The sequence below is a fragment of the Mizuhopecten yessoensis genome, unplaced genomic scaffold (genome assembly GCF_002113885.1).
Source record: "Mizuhopecten yessoensis strain PY_sf001 unplaced genomic scaffold, ASM211388v2 scaffold10755, whole genome shotgun sequence".
Taxonomy (NCBI): domain Eukaryota; kingdom Metazoa; phylum Mollusca; class Bivalvia; order Pectinida; family Pectinidae; genus Mizuhopecten; species Mizuhopecten yessoensis.
This window is the reverse complement of record NW_018408705.1, coordinates 132,951-150,225: the sequence shown is the minus strand read 5'-3', so window position 1 is coordinate 150,225 and position 17,275 is coordinate 132,951. Positions and strand designations below refer to the sequence as shown.

At 35.9% G+C, this 17,275-nt stretch overlaps 1 protein-coding gene across 4 annotated transcripts in view; it reads right to left on the bottom strand.

Annotated features, from left to right (window-relative positions):
- LOC110462165 (neuronal acetylcholine receptor subunit alpha-7-like) overlaps window positions 1-17,275 on the bottom strand; it is a 68,120-nt gene that overhangs the window by 31,601 nt on the left and 19,244 nt on the right. Inside the window, exon 1 of one of the 4 annotated variants that reach the window (XM_021516009.1) lies at window positions 4,630-4,714. The exons of the other annotated variants lie outside the window; for them this stretch is intronic. The gene's annotated coding sequence lies outside the window, so the exon portion shown is untranslated. Of the gene's footprint in view, window positions 1-4,629; window positions 4,715-17,275 lie in introns of those variants that run through there. 4 annotated transcript variants of the gene reach the window in all.

Here is a 17,275-nt window from a genome sequence, read left to right as displayed (position 1 = left end):
TGTAAAACATCTAATTAACCGAAACGAAAGGAGGCTGTTGTACCACTGTACTGGGTTAAGTCTAACCGGGCTTAATAAGGTACCTCACGCATAAATACATATTTAGATGCAAGTCATGATTTACTTTTTTTATAAAATCGGATCCGAAGGAATTATGTCTAACTTGTCTAGCAAGACCTTAAACGCAACCATTAAGCTATATCCATTACATGAAAAGGATATATATATAAAGGTCACCACGTCAAAACTCTAAACCATTTTACATTTCAGACAAACAAGGTGCTCGATACAATAAACTCTATGTAATCAGTAACTGCGACTTTATAGAACCATAGAGAGCAGTGAAATGTATAGATGTTCTCGTCCTCATATCTTTCTGGCTCTGTGTGTTCCTTTATAGCTCTGTAAAACAAGCGCTAGAGGACATTTTAATATTTGGGTTTGGATCAGATACTCAGAAAACTTTTTGGAATCAGTAACTTCAGTTTCGATTAGTTCTGGGAATTACATGTGTTTTTCATCTTATCAACCCCGGTATATCTTTCATGATGCATGTAATAAAGCATTACAATTTTATACATGACAGCCAGGCAACCAAGCATGAGTTCCATCACATACATGTACAATGTTCTATGTGACGCAATACCTGAATAGATAAATAGACTGCACTGTATGTCATTATACCTGGGTAAGAAACAACGACGGATAATAATATACAAATAACCAAACAATCACGTTTTAGACGAACCCAGTTACAAGCACATTCCTTTATCTGATTCAAAGAAACATGAAGGTAATTTCCGGGTAATACTTCTCAAAACCTAGCCGTTATTAGCTGATATTATTTTACGATGTTCGTAGTACATTACCATTATTCATCATCCGTCAAATTTAATATACAATTTTACTTCTGAAGTGCATGTGCACGCGTGTAGGTAGACAGCAAACACCATTCAAAACCCAACCAGAACGTTTGCGCATCTGGGCACTTAGCATTTTCGCTAATAAAGGTCATCTCTTCTAAGATAATCTTAAACTCCCTGTGACGTGTTACGGCTTGTTTGTGTCAGTTATTGTCTTGTCCCCCGAGAATGGCTGATATTTGTCAAACGTCTCAGAGATTCAGATATATAACCGTCATTATTGACAGAACTGCCTGGCGGGAGAAGAATGGCCACTAATGATTGAAGCGGGCTGGCGGATCTCTTACTTAACCGACTGGGACACTGGCGTCTCTCTATCAAGCTTCTTGTAACGCGGGCGTTTCACTTTCCAATACTGTTACGCAATCTTCTTGTTTAGCTGTTGAAGAGTCCTTTATTTCACTGTTTAGTTATGAAGGCTCTCTGACGTCTTCAAGATCGTCACCGGTGCATTACAAAGAGCCTGTTACAGCCTCTCCATTCCCACCATTCCTATTTCTCTCAAGACGCTCTATTTTGATGGCTTCTAAGACGTAAGTGAGACTTGTTTATGGTGTTATTCAATAACCGTAATAAATAATTTAATAGCTGTTGAATCAACCGTTAACCTCCTCTAGTTTAATACCATCTTCGAATAGTTTGTCTCTAGTTTTACGCAACACGGATTTGATATATAACCGAACTTTACTATCACAAGAATAAAAATATTACGACATATCATCGACCCAATTCGCTCAAAACCTTTCACATTTCCGAGGACATTTTCTGTAGTACTTCATTTAAATATTAATGCCAATACAGCTAACTACAGCGTTATTTCTAAGCATTGAAATAAATTCAAATATAGATGTATTCTCAGCAAAACATTATTGTTACCATTAAAAAAAAGCATGTGTGAAAGGAATCAAGATAACACACCATATGTTTCTTCATTAAATTTGAAGTGAAACCTGGTTTACGCGTTTTTGAAAAAAAAGGCATCCAAAAACATTACTCTTAGGTGTAAATGAGTACATCGGTTGCCTTGGCATAGCATTATTCTATGACATTGAAATGAAAATCGGGATACATGTATCTCAAGTAATATTTGTCAACTAGCAATGTTCTTAATCATTGAGATGAAACTTGGTTTCACTGGGGAAATTGTGTACATGACCAATAAAGCCAACTAAGACACAATTCTATGATATTGCGATGAAAATCGCGATACACGTTTTGCTGACAGTACATTTGTACACCCGAATACAGCAATTTTCTCTCCTTTTTTAATATAAGTTTTGCTGGAACTTACCCGTTTACAGCATAGCTCTATAACGTTGAGATATGTATCCCTAGCAATGCAGCCTAACATAGCAATGTTCCCCAACATTGAGATGAAGCGGTATACACATTTGGTTGTCCTTACGGCTTCTCCCCGCTATTGTGCTAGTTAAAGGATATCGCTTCGCTATATTGCTTTTCGAGAATAACACTCATCGTTGTATTAATTTCTTGACATCAAACACAACAAAAAAATCCTCAATCAACAAGTGCCCGATTCAAACATCAATCTCTTATTAATTTTCAATGTAATTTGGTAAAATTAATCATGACACATCTGTAAAGAACACAATAATTAAATGTCGCGAAGAGTGCAGTAACCATGACTTCACGCACGTGCATCATCAGTACACAACCAAGTCGTGCTAGTCTTACTGAAATCACGCCTAGTAATAAAATACAAAAGAGGAAAAAGAACTGTTGACATGTAATCACTTTAATATAATGAAAACACGCACACGCTCAAAATTTGTGTTTCCGAAAGATAATAAACAATAGAAGTGTGGGGAATGTTGTCAGTATTTTAACATGATGAAAACAAGAAGGCGCGTTCTATGATCAAGAGTATTCAAATAGCTTTCTATATTGATCATGTTTTAGTAACATTTTAGATATTATAATAAACATTTCGTTTTTATTATTTGGCTTGAATTAAAATCATTGCAAATGCAACAGCGATTGCCCTCTTCTATTCATCTCCTATTAGTTTTTAAATTAAAATTACAATTTATGAAACTGTTTCAGCTTAAAACTGTTACCCCTACAGTGTATGACACCTTTCAATGGATAGAAGCGTCATATCGATAAGTGATGTATGGTAACCAAGGTTTCCTACAGGTGATGCTTCAATCTACTCTATGATCCTGCAGGTAGGGCGTAAGAATTGCACCTGCTGCCCCCAATTGCATGATCGTAAGAGGCGACTAAATTTCGGACCTTATCTCTTCTCTCCTATCTAAATAACTTTCTTCTTCCTAATGTCTCCCTTGACAATGCCTCATTTTTGGCCATTTGTGAAGGGGCCATAGGGGAGGTTAACGATTGATTCAACAGCTATTAAATTATTTATTACGGTTGTTGAATAACACCATAAACAAGTCTCACTTACGTCTTAGAAGCCATCAAAATAGAGCGTCTTGAGAGAAATAGGAATGGTGGGAATGGAGAGGCTGTAAGGAAGGCTTTGGGTTCTGTCCCCTGGTCGAGACATACCAAAGTCGTAGTTTATACTCCTGCTTAACGCTCAACAAAGTAGGAGTGGGACGACTGGTTTGCCCGTTGTCAGTATAATGTGACCGGGTGGGGCGTCCTGCTGGGTGTGTTCGGCAATATGTTTCAGTGAGGTAGCACTATAAAGTCGGCATCAGTTCCGCGCTATCACAAGGAGACAAACACGAACATATCGCAGTCTCCCAAAATACACACGCATACACTACACGCATGTATCTTGCACACAGGGGAGGCCGTCCTTAAATAACCTTAGCAGATTATAGGACGTTAAACAAAATTAAACAAACAAACAAACAAGCAAATCAATCTACCAATCTACTCTAAAGAATTGTAACGGTTGTCATGAAAACCTGATATGTTATACTATGATTTAATATATAACACGATAAAAAGTCTTTCTAACTGAAATCTCGATCTGACAGGAGTCCTTATAAGACTAATACCTGATATCTATTGACACTATGTGTCGTTTTTTCTAGCTTTAATATGTATCTTCTAATAACTCTAAGCATTTGACCTGACATCCGAAGAAGACAACAATAGAATGATCTAATGACACATACATGTAACTATATCAGACAATAGAATATATGCTGCATTTTATCTGGCTAGTAATAAACTACTGGTACATTTGAATTTTACATATACATGTATGCCTATAAATACCTTCGCACTAAATGTAATCCAAGCTTACACGAGATATGTTACGTGTTGTTTTGTTTGCGACATTTGTTGTGAAGTAAAGTTACATGAATTTTGATGAATGGAATGTTATATGTAACTTTATGCTGGTAAAATGTCTACAGATTTTATACATATTGGATCACCTAATTTCCTCGATGACATTAAAACAGCCTCAACCAAGTGGTACCTGTATGTCTGGTCAGGAACAAGAATACATTTTATGTAATTTTCAGACTTACACATAATTACAAATATTATTTTCAGACAACAGGTCACAAGTTAATAAACACGTCGTGCCGACGAAATTTTAAACGTTTTCGGCGCAAGTTTAGTATCAGCGGAAGAACATGTAATGGCTGTTTACCAATGGCTTCGCGTTGTACCGGAACTGGAAGGAAATGATTTCTTTTCAAGAGATGTAGCAAAGAGTTATTTCAGAAGGAAATTGAAAAAAGGAACTGCACGAACTTACCTAGGTTTCGTCTCAACAGTCTGGCAATCTGTGTCAAAATGTGTGTCCTTTGGGAAGAGGTACCTACTCGAGGGATCGAAGGACATGACACACGCCATGTTATAATGGCGCCAAATGACGGATACCACGCTGTGTTCTTATAGACACTCCCCGTGGCCTAATGCGTCATAAACGTTGGTTTGCCTTATGTTATACTTGGAAACAGCAGACACACGCTAAAGGCAAGCTCTCATGCTAGTCTTAAGGACGACATGCCTTTATACTAAGCATGGTCTGCGATGCCACTCCTTAAGGAGACATTTTATACCATTACGTAATTTTGGCCCTAAATTGTCAGTATTAACCACAGTATTGTTCATTATAAGGTTTGACAAAAGTTTGAAAAAAATAAAGAAACCAACAGGACGTTACAGAGCATTGGTTAGCCAAAAATAACTTAAAACATTTGGCTGCTATTTTATCCAACTTACATACCACAATAATAGGTTTTGGGTAGGTCAATGTTTTAAGATATGAACATGTCTTGTCTGTTCGGACGTAAACAGCTAGTCCTGTAGACATATACTAAGTACCTCACCCTATGTCGGTATCGTTAATGCTCGTCTCGGATCCAACCATTACGATGTCGCCAAGTAGTGTAACTTATAATTGGTATGCCTGTAATCATATCTGCTATCCTGCCTTTGACAAGAAAAGCTTTCCGACAACATTTTCCCCGCAACAAAACTTTGCTTAATGTTTTCCTAAACAAACATTTCTAAATCAACGCTTGAAATCGATATATTTCATCGCTATGGTACAGTGCATGTACCTGGGCTTGAGTCGAGAAAAAATGCCTTATATTTCTTTTATTAAAAATCAGTCTTCATAAATTTCTTATTAAGAAGCAATGGGCATAGAGGGCATGTACTTACCGATAGTTTATTGAAGTTAACATGTATTTAATCAGTTGAGATGTTTTAAAATTAAAATTAAACTTCTTTTTTTTTTTTTTTGTAAATACAAAAATCATTTAAAATAAAACAGTTTTATGGCAAAACAACTCCTACCAATCAGACGTTAAATTATCATAACTGCGTCAAACATTGTGCAATCTGACGTCATCACTTTTTTTGTATTGTCTTTTTTTCTTTTTTAGCCAACATTGTATAACCGGTAATAGTATTTTATAATTTTAATCCTTAAATTAATGCATTACGAGAAAAACGAACGAAACAAATGGATACCCGGTATAACGCTTCAAGGGTATCTAGAACATAATTATGAGCCCTCGGGGACCAAAGAGGACAAGCCATAATAGTTTTCTTTTAGAGATAAAAAAACAAAACATTGCTTCAACTTCAAAATTTCCTCAATCTTTGTTTTGGACAGAAAAGACATGCATCATTCATATGTTTGTGATATTTGATGAATGCTGTTGTCTTGTTAAAAATACAATGTATTGTATCTATGATAAAGATTCATGAAGAAGTTCAGGACAATAACATGTTGTAAGGAAGGTATTATATGTTGGCAGTCGCTATATCTTTTGTAAAAAAAAAAGTAATTAATAAATGTTCGAGCTTGATTAATAGCATATTATATGTACAATAACGAATCATAATATAGTAGGTGCGCAAAGCACACCGTCTTGTCTATAAATCACAGGAGAACAGATGTTAATCTTAATATATTATTGCATCTAATTGATGAAGTTGTAAATTCCAATAGTAGGCATTTCGAAGTAAAAGCTTTAAGATGATCATCTACTGCTTGCGTTATAATTAAATTAAATTACATTCATAGAAACGGTTTTAAGCTTGACTTGTATTATATATAAGTACAGGGATGCGTTTAATAGTTCCTGAGGTATTTTTTGTCCTTACAAATGTATGACCAAGCGCCTTTTCCAACTCGTTCTTCACGCTATTAAAATGCACTTTTGGCGTTTTCATTCAATACCTCGCCAAGTCTGTATTGAATATCCCCTTGATATTGGAATCGGTAATGTTTTATTTTATTACATGTATGTATATTTCTGTCTATTTTCCCCAAAGATATTTAAGCAGAACGAAAAAAAACATGAACAAAAAAACAATAAAATTCAATTTTGTAAGGTTGAAAACAAAACATTATTTGGAACATTATCAACTTTGTGTTACGGCAACATGCCATTAGTTTTAAATCAATACATGAAATGGCTGGAAATTGTGTACCGTTACATATTACAATATGATATAATGAATGATAGTGTTATGCACCGTCGTAAATAAAATACCCACACGGACTTTTTCAATGTTAGATATTACTGTTCTACAAAACAGAACGAAAGGAGAGTTGTTTATATACCAGCGTTATCCTTAGTCCAGATTTATCATAGGTTAAGCATGAGAAATTTCAGACTTGTCATCCAATCTTTTAATTCATTCAAGACGTAGCATTGTTTTTGATTGGTAAATTGAAATATTAATTAGGAACACACGAATTTCTAATGTGCATATAAAGTTGATGACTGTTTGGGACGTTAATGTCTCCGATATGTTATGAATTAAACTAGAAATGACGTCACGAAAAGCCAATTTCATTCAACCTCACTGTAAATGTTAAAAACTTAGAACGTCAACGAAGAGTTATCAAGAAATTTGGAAAAAGCCTTAGATAATAGTTTCTTTCTGTGGATTTATCAGATATGAATGGGGATATCTTTATTTTGAGATTTGCGTCGGTATGTCGTGATTAAACAGTCTCTGCACAGCAGTAAAACTCAATTAATCACGATATACCGCTGCAAATCCAAACTACAGTAGGGTTTTCCCTAACTGTAGGATGGACATGATTTTCACATTGCCTAACAGTTGCTGTATAGCATACTGGGGAGTGGGAGCGGGAGGGCGAAATTGGAATGTCCCGAGAAATGGCAATCTAATTAAAATTATATCTTCACATCGCTCCCGTTTACTGATATGTCGCGTTGAAGATCTAACAATATCCCATAGAGGGTCACGTCAGACGTCAACATGAATACATTTTGTATTTATAACAAGCCAATTAAAACCCGAAATAACTCTTTCTTTCAACCAATCAGAAATCAGGACCTGTAGCATTTAATGCAGACACCTCGTAGCCCAAAATCCGTTGTCTGGTCCAGTGGTAGTTTGAATATTGTAGATAGACACGGCGTGTTGTCATGAGCGCCGCCATTTTCTATGCTCATTTGACACCTCTCGGTCTTTTAGCATAGCAAGTGTGTTCCGAAATCATTACATCATCACTTACAGAAATGCGTAAGCTCTCATCTGATTGGTTAATGCAGAGGTCGCCTGAGCATGACCCTTTACGGGATGTTGTTATATCTTCAACGCGACATACAGTAAACGGGAGCGATTAAAATTTAATTTCAATTAGATTGGAGAAATGGTTAAATAGTTGATACAATGTATCTGTATCTTTAAACATTCGAGCTTTTTGCTATGGGTCTTTGTTTTTAAATTTCAGTTCGATAGGCACAATACGTAATATTAGTTGAGGTATCTCTAAACACATTTGTACAATGCAACTTGTATTAATCACAAGTGCATTTTAACTTTATTTGAAGTCGTGTCCTAGTTTATATAACATATTTGGGCCAACAGTTTGATCAATGCTAACGCTGCATTCTCAAGTCATTTATAACAGTCATCATTTTGTATAAACAAGGAATGTTCAGTACAGAGGCTGGGTCCAATACGTTGTGAGGAGAAGTCGAGAAAGTTAAACATTTCTTGGTTTAAATTAGTCAGGGCGATTTCATAAGGGAGAAAAAGGAAAACCAGACTTATGTTGGATAAACGGGTTTCATGTTTTATATATTTCATTGGCTAATTGAAAATTATAATTTTCAAACGAAATGTCCCGCTCTGTTCCATTTATATTTGTAACAGATAAATGAAATAACTTACTAGAGTAAGAAAGTCATGTCAACTGAATAGCGCTCATTGGGAAACCCCAATATTACTCATACGGTTTTTTTTGTCTCTGTTATAATGTATTGCATTACATCTTGATAGATTTAATTTGGCTTCAAAAGATAAAATACTCAATTAATGAATATAAATGAGCTCTAGAGCTCTATAATGACATAAAATATATCAGGATTACTATTCATTAGTGGAGTAGTTCTGAAAATAGGGAACTTACCAGGAAATATGTATCACATTTCAAAAGTGTCTAAAAACAGCAATCATTCATCAGGAATGTATCAACAAACTGTGCAGACAATAGACGATATCAGACACATATTCAATACGTATTTTTTAGGGGCCGAGTTTATGACTAGAACAATTGACGAAATAATTGTTTGTATCTATAAAATGCAGAATCTGTGTAAGGAATGGTACATGTAAGCATATGTATTCAAATATGGGTATGTCTTGCGTTCATCTTTTAAGATACAAGGTAATGGACTATGTTGGCGGATCTCTTTGTCCCCGAGGTTTGCCGTAACCTTGAAAGCACCAGCTATCCCCTTTGAGTTGTGGTACAATATATGGTTCATAATATACACACTTCACCTATTTTAACGAAACTATTTTTCTGTTTCAAAAGTAGTATAGACCAATACGGATTTCCACCTTTTCGCCCCAAGCATCATCAATGAGTCACAGTAGGACAAACAGGTGTATATTGCAGTGTACTTCGTGTATGGCATATTGTATATATTACCTAAATTGTATGGGAGCAATCACATGTAGTCTAGTGGTAGGACGCCGGGCTCGTGACCGAATGGTTGCGGGTTCGAGTCACGACACGGCACTGTGTTGTTTCTTTGAGCAAGATGCTTTACTTTACGCTTGTTCCAGTTTACTCAGCTGTAAATGAGTACGTGGTTGGGCAGTGCTAGAATTGTTGAATGCTAGCTGTGAGCGTCAAAATGACAGCACTGGCTCTGTATGCTCCCAGGGAGTTGAGAAAGATATTGGCTGGTTGCAAAGGCCCTAAAACCACGGATAATAATTTGTGAACCGTTTTGAGACGACCTACGAATTAGGTTGTGATAAAGCGGTATATAAGTAGCTCGAATTATTATTATGAGTAATTATTATTCTATAATGTAGTATTTTGTTCACTTTGTGGGCACCACAAGAAACAAGCATTCGGAGTATTGCTAAAGCAATACATGTTCCCTGCCGGCCCCCGCTAGCTATTACACTGTAATGATTTATAAAAATGGTGCCCTTTGGTATACAATTAGCTTGTACTTTACTTTAATGTAATGTTTCTATTCGACATTAACATCAATCATATTGTAAAACAAAATCACAATAAATGAATTTCTATGTATACTGTATATTACATACACATTTAATACATTAAGTTCAGTAATGAACCGATTATATCGATTATGGAATTTGTTATCGATAATCGGAATCGAGCAGGACAAATCGATCGATGTTCGATTTTCATATATCGATCATCAGTCCATCACTGGCTTCAACTTGTCCCAGATTTTGTATAAATAGTAATAAGTAGTAACGGTGACCTTGACCCAGGACCCCCCCCCCCCCCCCCCCCCCCGGTAGGGGACTAAAAGTCTCCAGTGGCAGATATAAGAGTCGTTAATAAGAGTCTTTAAAGACAATTACTGAGTTACCGATAATTATAATTACATAGAACATGTCGTTTACTCGACACTGTCACTGTTACACTAAGGTATACTTTTGACCTGTACTGGACAAGATTCAAGTAGACAAACAATCGATAATTAAGAGCAAGCGCACTCCTCATGCTCAGTAAGGGTTGAAGACGGCGGAGGGTTAGTACTTAAGCTTGTAGTTCAGTGTAACTTTGTCGACCAACGCTGGCGGTTTGGTCTTGTGACATCTGAAATATAGTTTCCTTTAGAAAACCTAATCACAGCCTATGGTATAAAGGTTTAACGTAGTTATACATACACAATCAACAGTCTAACCTGATTTACTATTTCGTTTGCGATCACTGGTCGACGTGAACAGAAGTAGGCGAGGTCGATTGGTGGGGTCGTCGTGTGTTACCCGTACAAACTTAGCTAAACAAAGCACGACTCTCGGTGAAATAATTCAATGACCTTCTGTTTCATGTCAGTTTCATTATTCATATCATGCCAAATAATCCTTTTGAACAGAATAATACGATTTAATGTTTTAATGAAACGTTTGGATCAAACGAATCTGCGAACTAAATAAATTATCATTTTAAAATAAACTAAATTTTGAGGTTTGCGGTCGTTGCAGGAGTCATAAGGAAAACAGTTTTTAAAGGTAAAGTGATTTGTGAAGGCATTTGTTTATTATTTATAATGCTGTTAAATTACATGGTCAAGATACTTACTCGTGTATCGGTTGGTTTATATAAAGTTTTCTGTTCTAACGTTTAAACGAAGGTAGTAGAAAGCATCGCTTATAACAATCAAAATTATATGATGAGAACATGGCAACATGTTTTATCGACGGGGGCGATTATAGATTCCTTTCAAATAACCTCACAGACATCAAGGTTTCGCCGATTATAGTCATATTGATGTTTTTTCTATTCCTCATATCATTAAGTTGGTTGCCTTATGTCCAGACAATGGATTTTGGAAACAAACTAGCATGAATTAAAGCTAAGTAATGGATGTCGTTTTACAATAAAGCTATTTTTTCTATTCACGAGTATGGCTTAAATGTACAGGAAAAAATGTTTTAAGCTCCATGGATCTTGCCACAATTACAATGTAAAAATTGATGATTCTGAAAAGTACATCATTCCATGCATTTTAGGTGCAAATAAAATATTCTAATTTTATTGTTTTACTTATAAAGACACAAAGAGAGCATAATATTCAATCGGAGATACTACTACAAGATGTTCTAGAATATATTATTTTTGTAAACTTTTGAGGTTTGATGGTACAATGTACCACATAATGTGGGTCAATTGCAGGAATAAACGTGTAAAATTATGATATTGAAGACGACTGCATTAAAAACATGTTTAATGAAAGACAAACATGGTTTATTAGTTGTGTTAAACGTCAGAGTTGTTTGAACCTTTAGCAGGACTAAACGATATGACAATACGAGTCATGTTTCATCGCCACTTCGGTCATATTACAGTTCCCGTGGGGATTTTTCGCTGTAGACGTCTAGCAGATGTCTGCCCAAATTAGGCATTTTGCGCTGCTGTGTGCTTCCGATAACACTTTTTATTACAAACCCTACTTGCGCAGTATATACAAACATAATTGGCAGCAATGAAACTCTATGATTCTGCTGGATGAACAGAAAAAACCCGCAATAAATCTTGTCTAAATTTTGGTCAATTGGTACAAGTTTGAGCGAAATCAAAACGGTCAACGGTGACCTATATAGCAACAAGATTTGGTCAGGTTATCAGAAAACAAATAGTGTTACAATTGTCCTAGCTGGCCAAGCTTCTGTGGATTAGGGGTGAATATGATAAAGTCTTCTAGAGAATCCCTGGAGAAAATCATTAAGTTAGCATTTTCGTTTTTATTAGGTTATTTTTTACGTTTATAATGCTGTTCGACGTACGCTTTCCAGTATGAGCAGCTTAACACTGAATACGTATCATTATTTGTGGGGTTTCATCTCGCCCTTCATCATGATATGCAGTGCAATCCCACGAACCCGTGTGATCTGGGGTTATGGTCAGTTTTACGTCACGTGTCTAAACGACAGATACGGCTATACCGATGGGTCTAGATATATACAATTAGGTATAAGATTGAATAATTAGTTTTAGATAAATACAATTGATGTCTTTATTTTGGCAAGATAGACATAAATGACATCTATCTGGTTAACACAACCTGAAGTTGACAGATTGTTGATAGCGGTCACTTTAGAAGGTTAACACTGACTGTGCATCTATTGGATGCAGATTGATTTAATTCTCTGCTTTCTGCTCAGCAGATAAGAAACAATAAACTGATCTGCTGCCCACATTTGGAATATTTCTATTTCCTCTCTTCTTCCTACCAACCTTTTTGTTTCGTAATACCTCGTTTGGCAATAACCCATTTCTGTCCTTTGTGTTGATAGTTCGTCCAAGTTGGGCAGACAGCCCGTTCTGTTCCCATTAATAACAATAACGGGTTTACCCCTGGTCGGTATAATATGACCGAGTGGAGTACTGTGCTCTGTATCATAATGTTTTTACGAGATAGCACTATGAAGTCGGCATCAGATTCGTGTTATCATAAGAAAGATAATACACCAATGTAACGCTTCCAAAACACAGACACACACATGCACGCATACACAACATTCGATGAGGTACGTCCGTAAATGACATTATAAAGGAAACCAAATTGCTTAAAAGTCAGTGGGTAGCAGTTGTTTTGTTTTACTGGAAAAGGTATAAGAAGAGTTCGTTACTGAGTTGGAGGTGAGTACCGATTGTTCTAGATATATCTGAAAACAAAAGTGCAAATATTGCTTAGCATACAATTGGCATTAGCTGTCGGCTAGACGAACGATAAGATACGACCGTCTCCAAAGAAATGTTGGGTAAAGATTGTCTTGAATCAGAAATGTATCCCGATCGCCACTTTCTAGATTTCGGTATCTGTTGCTCTGAAGACTGAACAGATTGCGCGACAATCACTGATATCAGAGTTGGAGCAGCATTTTTCAAACAGAGGAGAGGAAGGCGCGGTCGTTTCCGATCAGACGGTGGGTGGTGGATATATTTTCGATGATTGAAGAGAATGTGCGTCTGTCTATTTGAAGATGGTAGGTGGCGATCGTTTTGGAGACAGATGTAATTGACGAATTTATCTGTTCAGCGCTGTTGCATCAACTATGGCATACAGATATCATAACTCTGGCTGCAAGCCGACAAGCAAAAAAATCTTTTGATTCCTTTCGTCTAGAAAATATTGAAAAGTCATTTGAAATGAATAAATTGAACTTAATACGCATTGTTGAAAAACGTAGTTTCTGACCTTTGTTGTAACGTGATGATCTTTAAATGTTATCCTACGTATGACAAAATATTCATTCTCGAAAATATTTTGTTACGCAACTACTGTACACAGGAAATTGAAATTAATTAGTTAATTCTTCATATAGATGTATATTATTGTACATACAAAATTAAATTGAATAACAAAATAGAACTGTTTCAATCACCTTTGAATGAGATACAATATACATCATACTTCGTCAACGATCACCCATCAGCATAGTTTTCTGTAGTACATCAAATTGGTGCATAAATTCGACTTCTGATCGTCTAAGTCACTCGTGGAAGACATCAATCTCGAATGAACTGCTTACCCGAAAAATTGCCTGTCGAGCAGAAAAATACTTTCCAGAATTCAGATAATTCTACCGGAAGAAGACGCGAAGATTGATTGGGGTGATAACCAGAACGAGGCTCCCGATTGCACGTGTTATGTGTAATGGCGCGTCATCTTTAGGATTGGTGTATGTTGATTGCCCGTGATGTCAATCAGACACGTGTACACGTGTCCTAGTGAGCGGCAAGGGGCGGAGTTGCTTATGTCTCAATTTTTCGTTGTAATTGGACAGAAAACTGCATCCAATTCTTGTTATTCCAAATGATCGATGTCGTTTCTATTGCTACTAAATTTTAAATTTACCGCACCGCTCCAAGAACAAAGAATGATACTTATGAATATGGCTTTTAACTGTTTATTTCTGTTGGATCTTGAAATAATTAAAAAAAAAAAGGTAACCATTATAATAAACCAAATTTTTCAAACAACCATTCATTAATTATTAAATAAAGATTTTTTGACCCAAACAGACAATTCATTTCTTCTTCAAGATAATTGCCTATCAAGTTTGGCCGGAAACTGGGTAAATAGGGTCGATTTTATAACCAAAAAGAAATTCGCTGATGTTTCTTTCTTTTGTTGTCATGAATATAAAACTATTGCCAATGTCAGTAGAGTTGTCACAATGGCTTATGTGGGTGGCGATGCAATTATCGTTCTTAGTGGTTTTGTTAATAATATACGAATTTAGATTTGTTTAAAGACACATTGTCATCAGTGATAATGTACAATGCTAATATAACAACAAAACGTTATCCATTGGAACAGAATCTTATATAGGTTTTATGGTAATAATGACTGAAGTTTAAGATTTCTATGTTTATTGATGATGCTGTCGTATGTTCGACTGACAACGCCATCTGCTTTAGACAATTGAACGGAACAAGAAACCGAATAATAATCTCAATCAGATTGGAGACAGAACTAGTAGAATAAATAAATTGTTTAAAGTGCAACAAATGGAATTCAGTGTGGGTCAAATGTTTTCCGCAAGCATTCACTTGCATATTTTTTTCTAGAGATCAGAGGGAACCTTACATAAAGTCATGTTTCAGTTCGAACTTCAGAGGATTTTCCGTTTTAGTAATTTTCTGCAAATAAGAGTTTCCCAGTAAAAGCTTTGCATGTCACATTCGATGATATTCACTTATTAGCGACATTCGAGTAGCATTTCTCACTCCATGTGACAGAAATATAATATTGAAGCATTGATTACATTATCTATGCATAAGTATTACCGTCGCAATAAGCTTCTCGCTAAACAGCATGTTTGCTATCATCAACAAGGTTATGTATCGCATTTGGGAAACGATTGAGGCTTACAATGTACTGACGACTGTGGCATTGTTCCCTGCTGGTTCCTGGTGAGGCTAACATATCAGTGTACATGTTATAGTTGACACTCATATATGTCTGTCGCCACAACATGTCTGTGAGGATAGACATAGGTTTAACCAAGTACCATTCAATTATCTACAAGCTTCGCTAGGTCATCATACACGATACCTAGACAGGAAGTCTTGTCACACAATGGTAATTTAGACTTTTATTTCAGAATGAAGCATCGAAATAGGAGAAAGATTTTCTCTCGGATGTAACCTTATCGTCTGTAAGTGTTGCATCACCTTCTGTTTGGTGATGGTTACATAACCAACTCTAAACGTACCAGAAGTTGACCTAGAGTATAGCGATATAATTGAATTGATTAATATTTACACGTTTCTATGAACAATATAAGCAGATAGCCAAACCAAATGATCATTTTATACTGCACCTAATGGCCATTAAGGACGCACCACATGTAGTTGGACTTAAGGACAAAATAATTAAAAAAGTTGTAAGACAATCGTAGCATGTGTTTGAAACCAGGCATTCTGTAAAATAAAACCAGAGAACTCCAAAAGACAAACCAAACCGCTAATCAAACTCAGAATCAATAAAACGATGGCAATTTATGAACAATTAATTATTAATACGGGATCACTTGAAAACGTCCAAAAAAGAGACCATGTGTGTCGGAATAATAAGCGTCTCCAGCTTCCGCGACGACAGTGGTAATGTAAATCTAGGTGAAATCAAATAAATATCAAATTTCAACGTGGAACCTAGGCCATGGCAATGATCACAAATCACATTAATGAGTATGCAAAAAATATCGATATCTTTATATCGCACAATGGAATAGAACATTTATCGATGAGATCATGATTTCGACAACACTATACTTATCAACCTGCATCTCTCAAAATCCCGTGTTGTTAGTCTATCTCTTACATTTCACCGAATCACCGAAAGCATGTTATTCAACGAAAGCTCGTGAATAAGGTTGAATAAGCAGACACGTTACGTTCAAGAAAGGGAAAACTTGTTATCAGAAAATCGAAATCGTTGTGTTTGTCGGACGACAGGCAGTAAGCCGTTCTATTTTGTCATGTTGTTAGTATGATGTCGAGGTAAGCGACTAATTTTCAAGACCAGAGAGGTATCAAACATACTTGATACTAGATATATTTCATGACCACAATATCAAAGTTTGTGGTTCAAGTTTTATTGAATAACTACATGTACCATATTATATATGTTTGGTTCTGAATTGTATGATAGCACTACCTCATGTATTGATTCCTATGTTTATTGAAGGACTAAATTGCATGTGTTTTATGCCAGATCAGTCATTCAAATATATGACTACCATATGATGTGTATTTAGTGGTACAAAGGTGCATGCTTATCATATAAGTTGGTTGGTACAAGATAGATTGTATGACTAATGTATATGTATTTGGTTGGTGTATGGCGTCTTGAAACGTCAATGTAGTAACTCGAATCACGTACGATATACAATAAGTACTTGGTATAACCATGTGTGATAGAAGCAGATATAGATTAGTCCTATGGGAAGACATGTGGCACAATTAAGCGAATCGACAAACATGGATACGTACTCATCAGCTGAGTTGTGAACCAGTAGCATCGTTTAAATGGAACATTGAAACGTAGACAAAGCACGGAATTACTATTGATTAGACTGATATCAAAGACAAAAATTAACTGTGCTATTCGTTATTGCTAATCAATAAATAGAGCACTGCTGACGTCACAATTTCAAACCTTACAGTGTTGTCATCGTTTAAAGGTTTTATTCTGTTGTTAAGTTAAAGTCCTCACTGTCGTACTGATTGACCATGCAGATCCAATGGGTTTTTGCAATGAGGTTTATCAAGCAATTGGTATCCAAGTGAGAAATGCATTACCAAATTTTATCTCTCCCCTGATTATGAATATCACAAGTGTTTTTACAATCAAGAACACGCACTTGTTATCATGTCTTCATCATTATCATCT